Below are 13,198 nucleotides of genomic sequence, written 5' to 3'. Positions count from 1 at the left end.
GATAGGAGAGGAACAGAGGGTTTTCTTTTTTTCTTTTGGAATAGCACTTCAAGATTTTGCAGTAAAGTCTGAGAGTTTCTGAAAGGAAAGAGGTGTGATTGGTAAAAGTAGTTTAAAGGGTAGTGTGCTGATAGCTGAAGAGTTGGGAAGAAGTTTTGTTATGTTGTAAGGTTTTTGGAGTTTTTTTAGTATGGAATAGTCATGTTCTGACTAAGAATTCATTGGTTACACGGCTGAGAAAACAAAAAGAGTCACACCTTGATCTCTCTCCTGGAAATTCTGGATTCCTACCACATTTACCTGCATCTCTCAACCTGGATACAGCAGGGGAATAAGAAAGAACCAAATCAAAGAAGGGAATGGAAGGCAAGCATGAGGTCCTGTGCCTTACATGGAGTTAACTGATGCAGTAGCTACAGGATGGGGGCAGACTGGGTGGAAAGTTGCTGTGCAGAAGATGACCTGGGAACCCTGCTTGATGACAGACTGGACATCAGTCAGCAGTTTTTCCCCGAAGCAAAAGAATGCCAAGGACATGCTGGGTTGTGTTAGTGAGAATGTAGCCAGCAGGGCGAGGTAGATGATTATTCCCCTCTGTTCAGTGTTTGTGAGACTGTGTGTGCAGTACTGGGCCCAAGGTGGGGCTCCATAGCACAAAAAAGCCAGACTTGCATGTGTATAGTGATGAACTACCAATAACCTTTGAGTAGATTTAGAGGATTCTGATACTTAAGCAGATTAACACAAGTAACAAGATTCTGTGTTCCAGCTACCTGTGTTGATTGTGTACATGCTTACCCTGCCTCCAGAACAGAGTGTCTGGGTGGCAGCGTCTTCTTCAGCTGAGGACTGACATGCCTCACATCCACTGTGTTTTAGCATAGGGTACAAACTTGTTGTTTCTCAGTAGCTGGTACAGGTTAGCTGTCTGCCTCCTGGTAACTTGTGCACACATCACAGGTGAGAATTAACCTATTTAGTTGTACTTAGCAGCAGCACAGCTGCTTTCTGAATCGTTCAAGTTCATGTTAGTATTTTCCTCATATATTCACTGCTGTGAAAGAATGACCAAAATCTACTCAAAGACAGAAGATCCAGTTTTATTTATGAAAACATACAATATATTTGAAAGTTCCACAGCTATTGCATGGATATCTGTTACTTCTGTACACATATTTTTGCTCGATCACCATAGCCCAGTTTTCAGGTTGAAGGGTGTACCAATTTCACAAGTTCTCTTTTTTGGGATTACTTCAGTGATTCCCAGTGGTGAATTAGATTGTTCCTATTTATATAATAGCCTTCAACACATGTTCAGTGCTGAAGTTTGTCACCAATGAAGAAGAGTAGGTCTCTTTTTAAAGAAAGTCAAAATACAGAGTAGACAGCTCTGTTACTCTCAATGTAATGAGAGAATGAGAAAGGAAACATGAAAACACCATACAGAAATGATTGGGTGGTGATTAAAGTATAATCTGCATCTGGCTTAAACCTTAATGAATGTTCTTCTTTTACTTACTGTTTACAGTAAAGATGATAATGTAGGGTATGTAAGAAGGCAAGCTAGCTCTTGGGAAGGGGTGTATGTATAGATATGTATGTATGTATAGATATGAAAATTACCATTTCCAAGGTGAAGGCAAATGGCAAAGAATTTATTGTGTTGGAACTGAGCAGACCTGAAAATCCCTACCTCAGAGTATTGAAGTAACCAGCCCATGAAATTGTAAATCTACTGGTTAGGATTTTTTTAGAATTGACAGGTAAGAGGGTGTTTTATATGGCTAGAAAAGGGTAACTGTGGTGTCTCTCTTTAAAACCTGAGCACTGATGTTCCCCTGACTGCATTCCCCTTTTTAGTTTGACCTCAGTGCATTAGTTTAGAACATACTTTGAGGGAGGGAGTGCTTACAGACATGAAGGTGAGCAGCAAATGACATAAAATGTGTCAGGAGTTTACCAAGAGAAGTGCTAATACCACACTAATCTGCTATCTAACATGGTAACTAATTTTTTTTTTAAAAAGGAGTAGGAATCTTTTATTTATTTGGATTTCAAAATGTGATGCACTGTTACATGGGAAAATGCTAGTGAAGATTAAACAAAATGAAGTTTAGAATAAGGAATGAAAGGTGGCAGGAGAAATTACTGATGATGTAGAGCACTGGAATATCAGACAGGAGTGCTGGACAGGAAAAGAAGATGCATTATATGGATAGCATGCAAATGTAATGCCCCCATTTATATGCTGGAAATTCAGTTGTTTGAAAATGACCGATGAAGGGAAAGAACGGAATGTGGCTGTCAACTGCAAGGTGATTATGAACTCTGTGTGTTATGCAATCCTAAAGGACAGTAAATATGATCTAAAAAGGATCAGGCAGGAAAAGTTTTTTTGCAAAACTGGGAAATACTGAAACCATTGTAATTTTGTAGCTTCCCTGCAATGCTGTACATTCAGAACACTACATACTGTGTTCAGAAAAGGTGATTGTAATGTGGAAAATGAGCAGAGGGCAGGTGTTGCTTTGGCTTGTCTGGTTATTAAAGCAGTGGCAGAGGAGTGGTACGCTGCCTTCTGTGAATGCCTTGTGGAGAGAACAGCACAGCTCTGGGAAGAGCTGTGTATGCTGAAAGGAAATACAGTGCCATCCTTGAGGTCTAAAACACACTGCCAAAAATATTTTTCTAGATAATGAGACATTTAAATATTGGACATTCTGTAAAAGATTGAAGATAATATTTTTTAAGTCTGTTACAAAGACTGCTATGTTAGGAAAGGCCCTGCTAAGTTGTGTGTTTTCTTAGAATGGACAACATTGCTGCTCTTGGAGAATAGGATGTTTCTATTCTTTCTCATGTGACCTAGTGGCAGGAAAAATTACAGTTGCAAAGTTAGAATGTTACTTGGCTTGAAATGTACAAAGTAGATGTCTAAGGCCTTATCTGGATAGTTGTGTTATTTATTGAAGGAAACTCTTTCGAACTCTGAACTATAAACGGAACTGAGAGAGTTCTTGAATCCCTTCTTGACATTCTAATTTGGCATTCATTCAGGATGCACGGAAGCCTAGATCACTACTTTCATGACACCACTCAACTAGTTGCTTTTCAGACTCCCGTCTGATACCTCTTTACAGATCTTCTGGGTTTTACATCAGTAAAGAGTTGTCATAACTCTGACTAAATTGCTCTCTCTTTCTTGATGGTTCAGTTTTCAATCTCTTCTAATGTCAAAACAGTATTTGTTCTGCTAACCACAGTGTTCAATAGTACACTGAGCATGGAATTTAAATGTAAAACAGGATGCTTCATAAACAGCTGAACTAATGAGGACTGATTTTCTATTGAAATGTATCCTGTTATCCTAATTTACCTCTCTACAAAACGTTCACAGATCCCACTCATATCACCTACTTACTTGGAGAATTAACAACAGACAGGGTGGTTAGTGCAAACCCATTTACATGCTAAAGTGTTGGATAAAGATTGAGGTGTAATTACCTTCCTTCAGTAGGAATGCTTTTTTCTTCTTCCTATGTACTGTTAGTTGCCGATTTTCACGAAACTAGTAAGAATTTAATCTATTGAAAATGCTGATATTCTGTCAAATTTAGATGAAATTATCCAGAAGTTATGAATGGGAAATACCTAGAGAGACAAGCATTCCTTTTCACAAGACAAGAAGTTGAAGACCTTCAGAGGAAACAAATCTGCAGATTCTCAAAACTTCAGATGTCAATCATACCTAATAGAAGAGGTGAAATTCTCTGTGTTTTCCTTCAGAAGTGATTTAAAAAATACAGCTCTGAAAAGCCTCATGAGGGGAGAAGAAGGTGATGCAGAAAGTTGTGTGGTGCAGGAGAGACAAGTTCTGATTATGTCTGTCTCGATCCTCTGTGCTGCATACTTGTAATCAACAGAAGCATTTCTTTGGAGACATTGAGTCAATACAGTGCAATTTCAGACAACAGGAGTAAAGGCCTGACAGACTTGTAGGTATTTCTAGATGATTGGTAAAAACAGAAGAGATTCTAGAGAATCATAAAGAACTTGTTCTTTTTCCCTAAGTCTGAATTATATAGCCAGGATCTGGACCTTTGCTTGCTGACATTGTTGCTGTATAACACTGAGATGACAGATCCCACTGGACCTACTCAGTATTTCGTGAAAACAGAGAATCAGATACTGTTTAATGATTCTGGTCAAGAGACTCTTAACAAACTGATCCATTTTTCTGTAAGCTAACTGAATGATAAAACTGAATGGAAGAGGGCACATTTTGAGATAACTGGGCTCAGGAGTCTTGCTTTCTCCTTTTTACCTCCAAAGTGGATAAACTGTTGATGTTCTTTTAAAGGTGCTTATGATACATGAAATATCTAATATTTTTTAGAAATAGATTTCCTGCTCCTAAAAATACCTGCATGTATAGTGTGTTTATTTTAAAATGTCAACCCATTTATTGACACAAGTGTGAACACAATAGACTTAAACAGGCTGTGTATATTCTATTTAATACGAATGCAAACTGTGTATATCCAGAGTAAGCAGTGTGTATGTTTTTCTGTCATGTCTGTGCATGTTTCCATGATTCCATAGGTGGGTTGGATGGCTTTGGAGGTCCTGAGACACAAACAAAATTTGTGTTATGCTTCCAGATAATGGGATGCTGTTAAAAAGGTTCCCATTCTTGAAATTCTGGATTATTTGAAAATGAAAATATTTAGGATAAATTTTGGTTACTTGATGTTTGCAGACCATGTATACTTTTCATGTTAGTAGAAAAAACAGCAACTGAATCCTCCTTTTCGTACATGCTTTGAATTTATTGAAATTGACAAGTAGCTTGTACTGATTTAGACAATTTGAGTATTTTTTTTTCCCTGAAGCACTTTTCGCAGCCAGAATAAGAAAGCGGGAAATGGGACAGAGAGAATGTGAATCCTTTCCTCATTTTGGCTGGGCAGGCTCTTGATGTGAAACAGTTGAACAAGGTGGGGAGTTCCCAGTAGTCTTCTTCACTTAACATTAGAATTCATGTTCCTACTGTTTCTGGTATTGAGTCTTTCTGTCTGTAAAGAGAGCAGGTGTGGTTTAGTACAGTGTATGATACTATTCTTGTTCTCCTAATTTCACATCTTACCTTGTCTGTAGATTCGCTGATGATCCTAAATGATCTCTGCCTCAGGTTTCCCTTCTGTTTGGTGGATGACACTGCTTTCAAAATGTAATGAGCAGCAGTCAGAGGAGAGCTTGTGGGTAAGCAGGGGAATCGAAACTTCATTTTTTAGGCAATGCATATGTTGCAAGGGGAAGGAATCAATGTTCTGTAGTCCTGGGCAAGTCTAAAACAACTATTGCAGAAAACTGACTTTTAAAAATTAATTTGCTTCTAAGGACCAGTCTAGCTCTAGAACAGTACCATTGTTTACAATTTAGACTTTCGATTTTTCTTCTGTTAATTTGCTGATATGTGTAGAAAGGAGTAGATATAGACTTTAACTCAGGGTACAGACTTTAACTCAGGGTACTTTTTATTTGGAAGGCTTAATTTTCATGAAGGGATAAATTAAACTGTATAAGTATAAAGGACATAGATACAAGAATTTTGGGTCTTACAGGCTTTTTCATACTTTCCCTTTGCTTTGATTTCACAGACTGCTCTGTATGAATGATTCTTGGAAGAAGGACAGTTAAGTGTAAAGGTGCTTTTCTCCATAGGATTGCTTAAAATGGTTGTTGAACTATGATTTTACTTAGTGTTCTAATGGAAAACTTCCATTGAAAATTAAGATTAGAATTCAGATACTCCTCAGAATAAAACTGAGAGCAAAATGCTGTTTTCAGAACAATGATATTTAAGAGTGCTCGTTATTTTTCTTTCCTCTAGGTTAGTAGCAAAACTGTCATCCTTTTAGCAAGAGTATAGCTGGGCTTGTACTGAGCATTTCTAGAGATCTCAATTTTATGTTGTCTAAAGAAATACTAGGATGGAAATGGAATATTTTCACACAAGGATAAAACAAACCAACCCTCTCTATATGTTTGGGAAACTGGCCAAATACAATGAAGGTTACTTGGATAACCTTTACTCCTTTACAGTGTACTGCTGCCAGCTTCTCACATCCTGCTTAGCTGAACCTGTGCACCTTTTTTTGGATAGCAAGTCTTCAGTGAACTGGTTTACAAAGTCTCAGATGAATCTTTGTAAGATTGCAGCTATCTAAAATTGGAAAAGCTGCTGTAGATGTTGTGCACTGTAAGCAAGGGTTTGTACAAAGTATGTGTAGGCCATATCCATGTTTTGTTTTCAGTGTTCTTCTCTACCTGCTTCACAGTGCTGTTCAATCTTTGTACCCTGAGGAGTGTGTGCAAACTACAGAGGTACAGTACAAAACCTTCCTTAGTATCACCTCGTTAAAATCACAGGGTAGATGGTCCAAAAATTAAAAAACTAGTGGCCCACAGGACCTTTAAACAGACAATTTCAGAAGTAGGAAAGACCTCTGTTGTAGGGCCATGTGCTTTCTTGATAGTTCTTGCTTTTGAACGATGATACAAGAATGAATGAAGGATTTCAAATTGATACACAATGCCCAGCAGGTAGTGAAGTTATTAGAGACAACAAAGTAATTGCACAAGCTTTGTTTCTTTAGGAAACTTAATTAAAAAGACAGGTGAAGTTTGGTTTTGACAGGTAGGAGCGCGTATTTTGCTCATGGCTTGGGTTTTCTAAGAATGAGAACATTGTAATACTTTTGTAACAGTGTTACTCTAGTTCTGTTTTGTGTTCTGGAAGCATTCTTTTTTCTGTTTATTGAACGTATTCCATCACAATTATTCTTAGAATTCCTCTGAATTATTTTCCATTTTTATCAATAGCTAAAATTTGTTGCATTTGTTCTAGTTCATCTTCTATTGTCCCTGTGGACTGGAAGGTGTGTTGAGCTTACAACCCACTTGGACTACACAGAGACTTAACTGTTTGTGCAACTAGACTTTTTAATCATGACACTTAATTGGAATGAGTATTTAAAAATTCACATCATCTATACTCTAAAGCCAGAGGCTTAGAGGTTTACAGAAGCTCACGTTCACACTGCAATGTGAGGGGTGATAAATATAAAAGTTATATATGTTACTATATATATGAAGAGTTTTTTCTCCCCTTTAATATTGATGCTCATTCTTTTGTGCTCTTAAACTGGTTAAAATTCTTATCTGTTGATAGACTAGAAGCATAAATAGCAAATCAAATGGATGTGAAATTACCTTCCCTCAGAAATTGTCAACAAAGAGCTATCCTCTCACTAGATTGTGTATTATCAATTTTCTTGCAAACATGATATGGAAGTATGACTTTTTTTGCATTGCTTTTCAAAATATTTTGTATTGTTGCAGCGAAGATTTTAAGTAGGCATTGATTGTTTACTTTGATTAGATGTAAATAGTATTATTGGATTTCCCAGCAGCTTCAGACTTTGTAGACATGTGTACATAATTCAGTGGTGATCAGATAAATGCAAATAGCTTACTTGATACTTTTTTTTTTTTTTTTTTTAATTTTTTTAAAGCAGAAGAAATGTCATAGGAATATGGATTGCATCCTTCTAGCTTCTTCGGTAGGAATTTTTATACTACTGAAGTTAAGGTTGGCAGTTAAGTATACAGCCCTTTCATTCTCCTCTTAGGCCTTAATATTTGGGTCACCAGGGCAGAGGACTGGACTGAGAAGAGAGTAACTACACAGACTTTCTTCTAAACCTTATGGTATATCATCTTCCAAGTACAAAAGCATCTCAGAGGAATCCTGGTGCTTTGTACACTTTACCAGTTTGGCTGCACCTTATTTGATTAGGGCTTTTTGAGTTCCTTATATTCAAACTACTGCGATAGCAGCTGATAAAGGGCTATAATGAGCGATTTGTTGGAAACATGGTAATGCTGACTGCTTTGAAACCAGGTGACTGAAAGGGCAGTGGGATGGTCTTTATCGGGTCTCCACATACGGTAAACAATCTCGGTAAAACCCCAAAATAACTCTTGGGCAGCTGCTGCTCTTTCAGCTGTTCATTATCTGCTCCAGGAGAAGCCCTGGGACTTTGAGGGAATGTTGCTGTATCCTGCAGCTCTGGGTATCTCCTGCTTAAGCCAAAGCTACCGAATGCCAATTCTGGCTCGGTGTTTCCATGCCCCAAATGTGATTGTGGTGTAATGTTCTACAGAACATGTGAAAATTAAAGCTCTCTGTAATTAGGACAAGGTGCAGAAGTGACAGGCATTGGAGTGAGCTGAAAAGGTGGCTGCATTACACCTCTTCTTCTGTTAGCAGTGGAATATCATTTGAATTAGGAAAGTTGGTATTTTTTCCTCCCCTGTCCTTGGATGTTACGCTTTTGAAGGAGGTTGCTCCTCCACCACCCCCCAGTGGTGTCCTGGCATTTCAATATGAGAAGGAATTGTTGTATTACAAACAGAAGTACATCTATTAATAATAAATTAAGGTTAATAAATTTCAATGAATGTATTATGTACTTGTATTTTGAAAAGGTTTTGTAGAAATATTTTTAATCAGGTAGATCATAGTCTTGAATTAATTTTGTGTCATGCAATGTATTTTATCAATATGAATCCATGTTTCCTGACTGGAAGATAGAATTCATGAAAAGAAAACCTGAAAATTTATCTTGTCCCAGAGGGCTTCCATTTTCCCACCTCTGCCAGTTGTCCCTTATTAACAGCATGGATTTGGGACCTTACAAAACCCTGTGCCAAGCAAAGTATGGTTTTTCCAAACAGAATTCCAATGTAAATAGTTTCACAACATAATTTTCAACACCTTTTATCCTGTTTAATCTGGTTTTCAGATATGGAGATAACTGAAGCATTTACTCATATGAATACACCCTTGGCCAATCTTGTTGCCACATACAGATAGTTATTATATGTGATTTATATTCAGTAAATCAGTTATGTCTTGGAGAGTATGTGTGACTTCTTTCTACTTTCTTGAAGGCTGAAACAAATACATTTCATGAACTCTAGTGGATTTTATATATATGCTGATAATCTGGTCAAGCCATCAGCAGTTTTTCTCCTAGTTTCAGTGGATTGAAACTGGGATAGAATTGTAATTTTGTTCTAAAAGATGTTGTTTCTTAATATCAGAATTGATAAAACCTTGTAGAAAATGCAGAAAATAAAATTATGGTACCTGTTGCTATTCCAAGATTCTGAAGGAAGGACCTAGCTCATTATCTTTCTACTTGGTGCTTAGAGATACTGGGTTGGGTGTACCTCCTGATGACTGCTGTTCCAGAATTGACAGCCTTCTTAGCAAGGCTGAAGTTGAGGTTTGAAACCATAAGGAAAAAAAAAAAGATAAATTTAAAACTCTACTACAACATGGTTGTAAAAACACATCTATAACATCAGAATGTCTTGGGGATAAACCACAATACGATTTGTGTTTAGCATTTTCTTTTCTCTCAAGTTGTTCTCCCACTGTCCCTCCTCTCTCCTCATTCTCGCCTGCTCCCATCTTTAACTTGGCTTTACTAAAGGAGCAGAATTACCTCAGCAGTAAAAAGCATTTTCTCGAGGACTGGCCTCATCCTGTAGTTGTATTGCTGGAAAGTAGATGTGTAAAGCTAGATCCAGTGTATTTGCAGGCTTGTTTTGCTTATCCTTGGCAAGTTCTGCTCTCCTTTCAGAGCCCATGAAAGGACTGCACTGACAGTAGGTAGTACAGAGCCCATTATTTAAATAGGAGATGCGGAAAACACATGCACAGTTTTATTTGCAAGTTCAAGGCAAATACTGTAAACTGTGTTGACAGCATCTGTGAGGTGGTTGCTTTTCCTCCCCTGAAAGGTAGAAGTGGCCATAGCAGACAAACAGGATCATTTGGAAAACAGAAGGCTATGGACCTCATATGGGAGATGCACCATTTAGCGTGGTATTTCTCCAGGGCAGAGTGCCTAAATACAAATGTATCTGCTGTTACACTGCTTGTGTTCTTTCACGTTGTAGTATCAGCCCCATTTATCACACCAGTGATGTAACAACCTGGATTATGCACTTCATTGTTCGTACTTCGTGTCTTATGGAATACAAAAACAAGGTTTTCCAGTGCTCGGAGGGGTTTGTTTCAAATGTTGTTCTGTTCCCATGACAAAGAAGGACAGACAGCTCCATCCATGCCTGAAGTACTTTGTTTAATATGTCATCTCTCTGAGACACATTTTGAAGGGGTGCAGCCTTAAATACGGTGCTGTCAAGGAGAGTTATGGCTACATCTTTTATTGCTGCTACTTGCAAGAGCAAAGAGATGAAGCTCAGGAAACATGCAGTAACCATGGACATGTGGTTCTGGTGCACGCTACTGTAACTGCAGTCACTGAGTTTCTGTTAGTGGAAGATGCTTCCCAGAATGTAATGGCATATCATAGTCAGAATGCTCATGGGAGGAATTACACTATTTGAAAGTTTTGTTAAAGAGAAAAAAACCACCAAAAACCAACATCTTAACAGCTGTTGGAATTACAGCCTTCCAGCAGTTACTGAACTGAGACAGATATGAGCCAAAAACTAGAGCTAAAAAGATTTATATGCAGTTACCAGCCTTTTGTTTTTTTAATCATGGTGATCTGACTTCAGTAGCCAAAGTAGTGGCATCAGTGTTTTGGTATCTCCGTGGTAGTTGCACTGTCTGCCATCCCACACAAAGCAGCAGACAATTTCATACAGAAACTGCCAGCTGCAGAATGCAGCATCTTCCCAGCACACAGAGCTTGTGCAGAGAGCAGGGGTGGAGTGTGTCTTCTGCTCAGCGTAGAAAGCTTCCTGGTGGTCCCACTGCACTTGGCATAATGGGAGGCATGGTACTGGAAGGGTGAACAACCATTTGTAATACAGCTTTCTCTTCCCATCACTGAAAAAGGCACTTGGAATGAATTAACTGCCTGGAATTCTGTGGTACTAGCTGGGACTGTTCTAATGCCCATGATGGAGCTAGCTTTCTGAAAATCCAGCTCTTGCAAGTAAACCCCCTAGTGTAGAAATGCAGTTGATACTATTAGATGTGAATTTCTGAAACTTAATGTTAAGACTTCTGCCACCAGCATAACACAGGTTTGTTTGCCCTTTGAGATTGTTAGCATCCTACAAATGCTGAGTATCACTGTGAGCACTGTGGAAGAGTGTGATATTTCTTCCTTTGCTTAAGCTAGAAAGAACTGAAGTTTGAATAAGAAATGGAGAAGCTACATGTGGATGGCTGAACACTGACAGATACTGGTCTGTAACTTCTGTAATGTCAAAGAAGTCTTCTTCATGCCACTGTTGCAGAGGTTTGACCTATGATAGGAGAAATAGTTAATCCTTCAACTCAGTGTATAAAAGTAACAAATTCCCTGGTCTGTTGCAGTGTATTCTTCCCGTGCAGCTATGGCTATTGTCATGAAGGCAGCTAAAATGACATCCTTAAGGCTCTGGTGTCTCAGTGTTTCTCCGTTCCTAGAGAGCTGAGCTGCCTTTGATAGCAATCTCTCATTTGCTGGGAGATCACAGGAGGCTGAGTGTTGGAAGAGTCACTCTGTCACTGTTCTGTCTGGCTGCAACGCTTGTGTGTCATGCCTAGGGTGTCCTTACCCCTCAGTCACTGTACTCCAGTCCTGACAAAGGGCTAGAGAATCTACCAAGCAAGCCTCTCAATATCCTGCTCCTCTTCATTTCCTGCTCCATTTTCCTTTACTGCTTTCTCACCTTCCACTTCTTGGCACCACAGTAGCTAGGAGACTCTGTGAATGTTTGATTAATTAAAAAAAAAAAAAAGGGGGGGGGGGTGTGGGATGGGAATGCTGTGGATAAAGTTGTTCTCAAGCAAATGACCAGATGGCTACAGCTTTTTCAGTCAGTTTCTAACCTTTCAATTACTTAACTGCTTGCTAGAGTACCTAATGTTCCTTTCAGTTTTCGTGCTGATTTCTCAGTGATCCTTTGTGAAGAAACTTGCACTCTGCTGTTGTGTTTTAATACTTACATGCATGAAGCTTTCCAATAAATTAAATTTTGATTCAAAAGGAAGTATGCAGAGGGAGAAGAAGGTGCACGATGTACAGACTCTTGAATTACCATGGAGGGGGCTTAGGCTGAGCATTTCATGACCACAGTTGAGGCTTGGTGGCATAACATGTTTCAGGGGCCAGTTTTCTTCTGTCAGCAATGATGTAAGAGTTTTCCTCTGCAGAAAACTGATTTTCTTGCACTTCTTTTTAGCCTGTCAGGCATGTGAGTTTAACGAAAAGAGGCCTGATTTTCATGGAATATTGAATTCTACTTTATGAAAGTGGGACCTCCCACTAGGATGTCTTAAATTAGATTCTCACAAGCAATGATTTAAAAAGCTTTGCCACCTTAGGAACTGTGTATCTCTATTATGGAGTGAAGTAGCAGACAATATTGAAGGTTCAACAGAGGTATGCCAGTTGAGGTGTAATACTTGAAGAAATACATACAGTTTCTGCTTACAGAGAGTCTGTGCAATACCATTCATCACTACACAGACATTTTTATGGATGTTAAAAATCTAACCTTTATTTGAGACAAAGACAAAACAAATAGGCTTAAACCCACAAGTAATGTGAATAGGTAGAAGTTTTAAAAAATGAATAGGTTTTTAAATGACTCAGTAAGTGCTATCAGGAGAACTCTGGAATAATCATAGCATAAGAAGCAAAGAGAAATTACTTGTATTCATAGGCACTGCTGCTGTATAATTATCAAAAGGCTGAGTCAAAACTGAGCAAGTCTGTCAAAAATTCAGCGTGTGTCAGGAATTATTTCCTAGCTAATAAATAACATGGCAAAAATCTTCCCCTGAAGAAATTACCGGCTCCTTTGCATATCTGAATGGTATGTAATGGGAATAAGTGAATACAGAGTCAGCAATTGTGTGAGGAAAGAAGACACATTACTCCTTTTATTTTTGGCTATGCCTGAGGTCAGAAGTTCCTTTGTTCTTTCTTTACCTTCCATTAGAGCAAACATAGTCTGCTGCTTTTCTCTTAAGGCTCTTCTTTTCCCCATCCAACTTCTTTTTGTTTTGCTTAAATAAAGTAGAAATGTCTGTCTGTGTTGCAGGCTATGACTGTGTGGGCTCATTATTTTCAACATTGCATGTTAATGAAATGTT

The 13,198-nt window shown here is 38.4% G+C and overlaps 1 protein-coding gene across 7 annotated transcripts in view; it reads left to right on the top strand.

Annotated features, from left to right (window-relative positions):
* Positions 1–13,198, top strand: part of LARGE1 (LARGE xylosyl- and glucuronyltransferase 1) — a 276,790-nt gene that overhangs the window by 45,900 nt on the left and 217,692 nt on the right. The window lies entirely within an intron of this gene.

This window comes from Pseudopodoces humilis, chromosome 5, assembly GCF_049639895.1.
Source record: "Pseudopodoces humilis isolate 2021_Gansu_Grassland_sample_001 chromosome 5, ASM4963989v1, whole genome shotgun sequence".
NCBI lineage: Eukaryota > Metazoa > Chordata > Aves > Passeriformes > Paridae > Pseudopodoces > Pseudopodoces humilis.
Note: the sequence above shows the minus strand (reverse complement) of the source record. Positions and strands in the feature narration are given on the sequence as shown.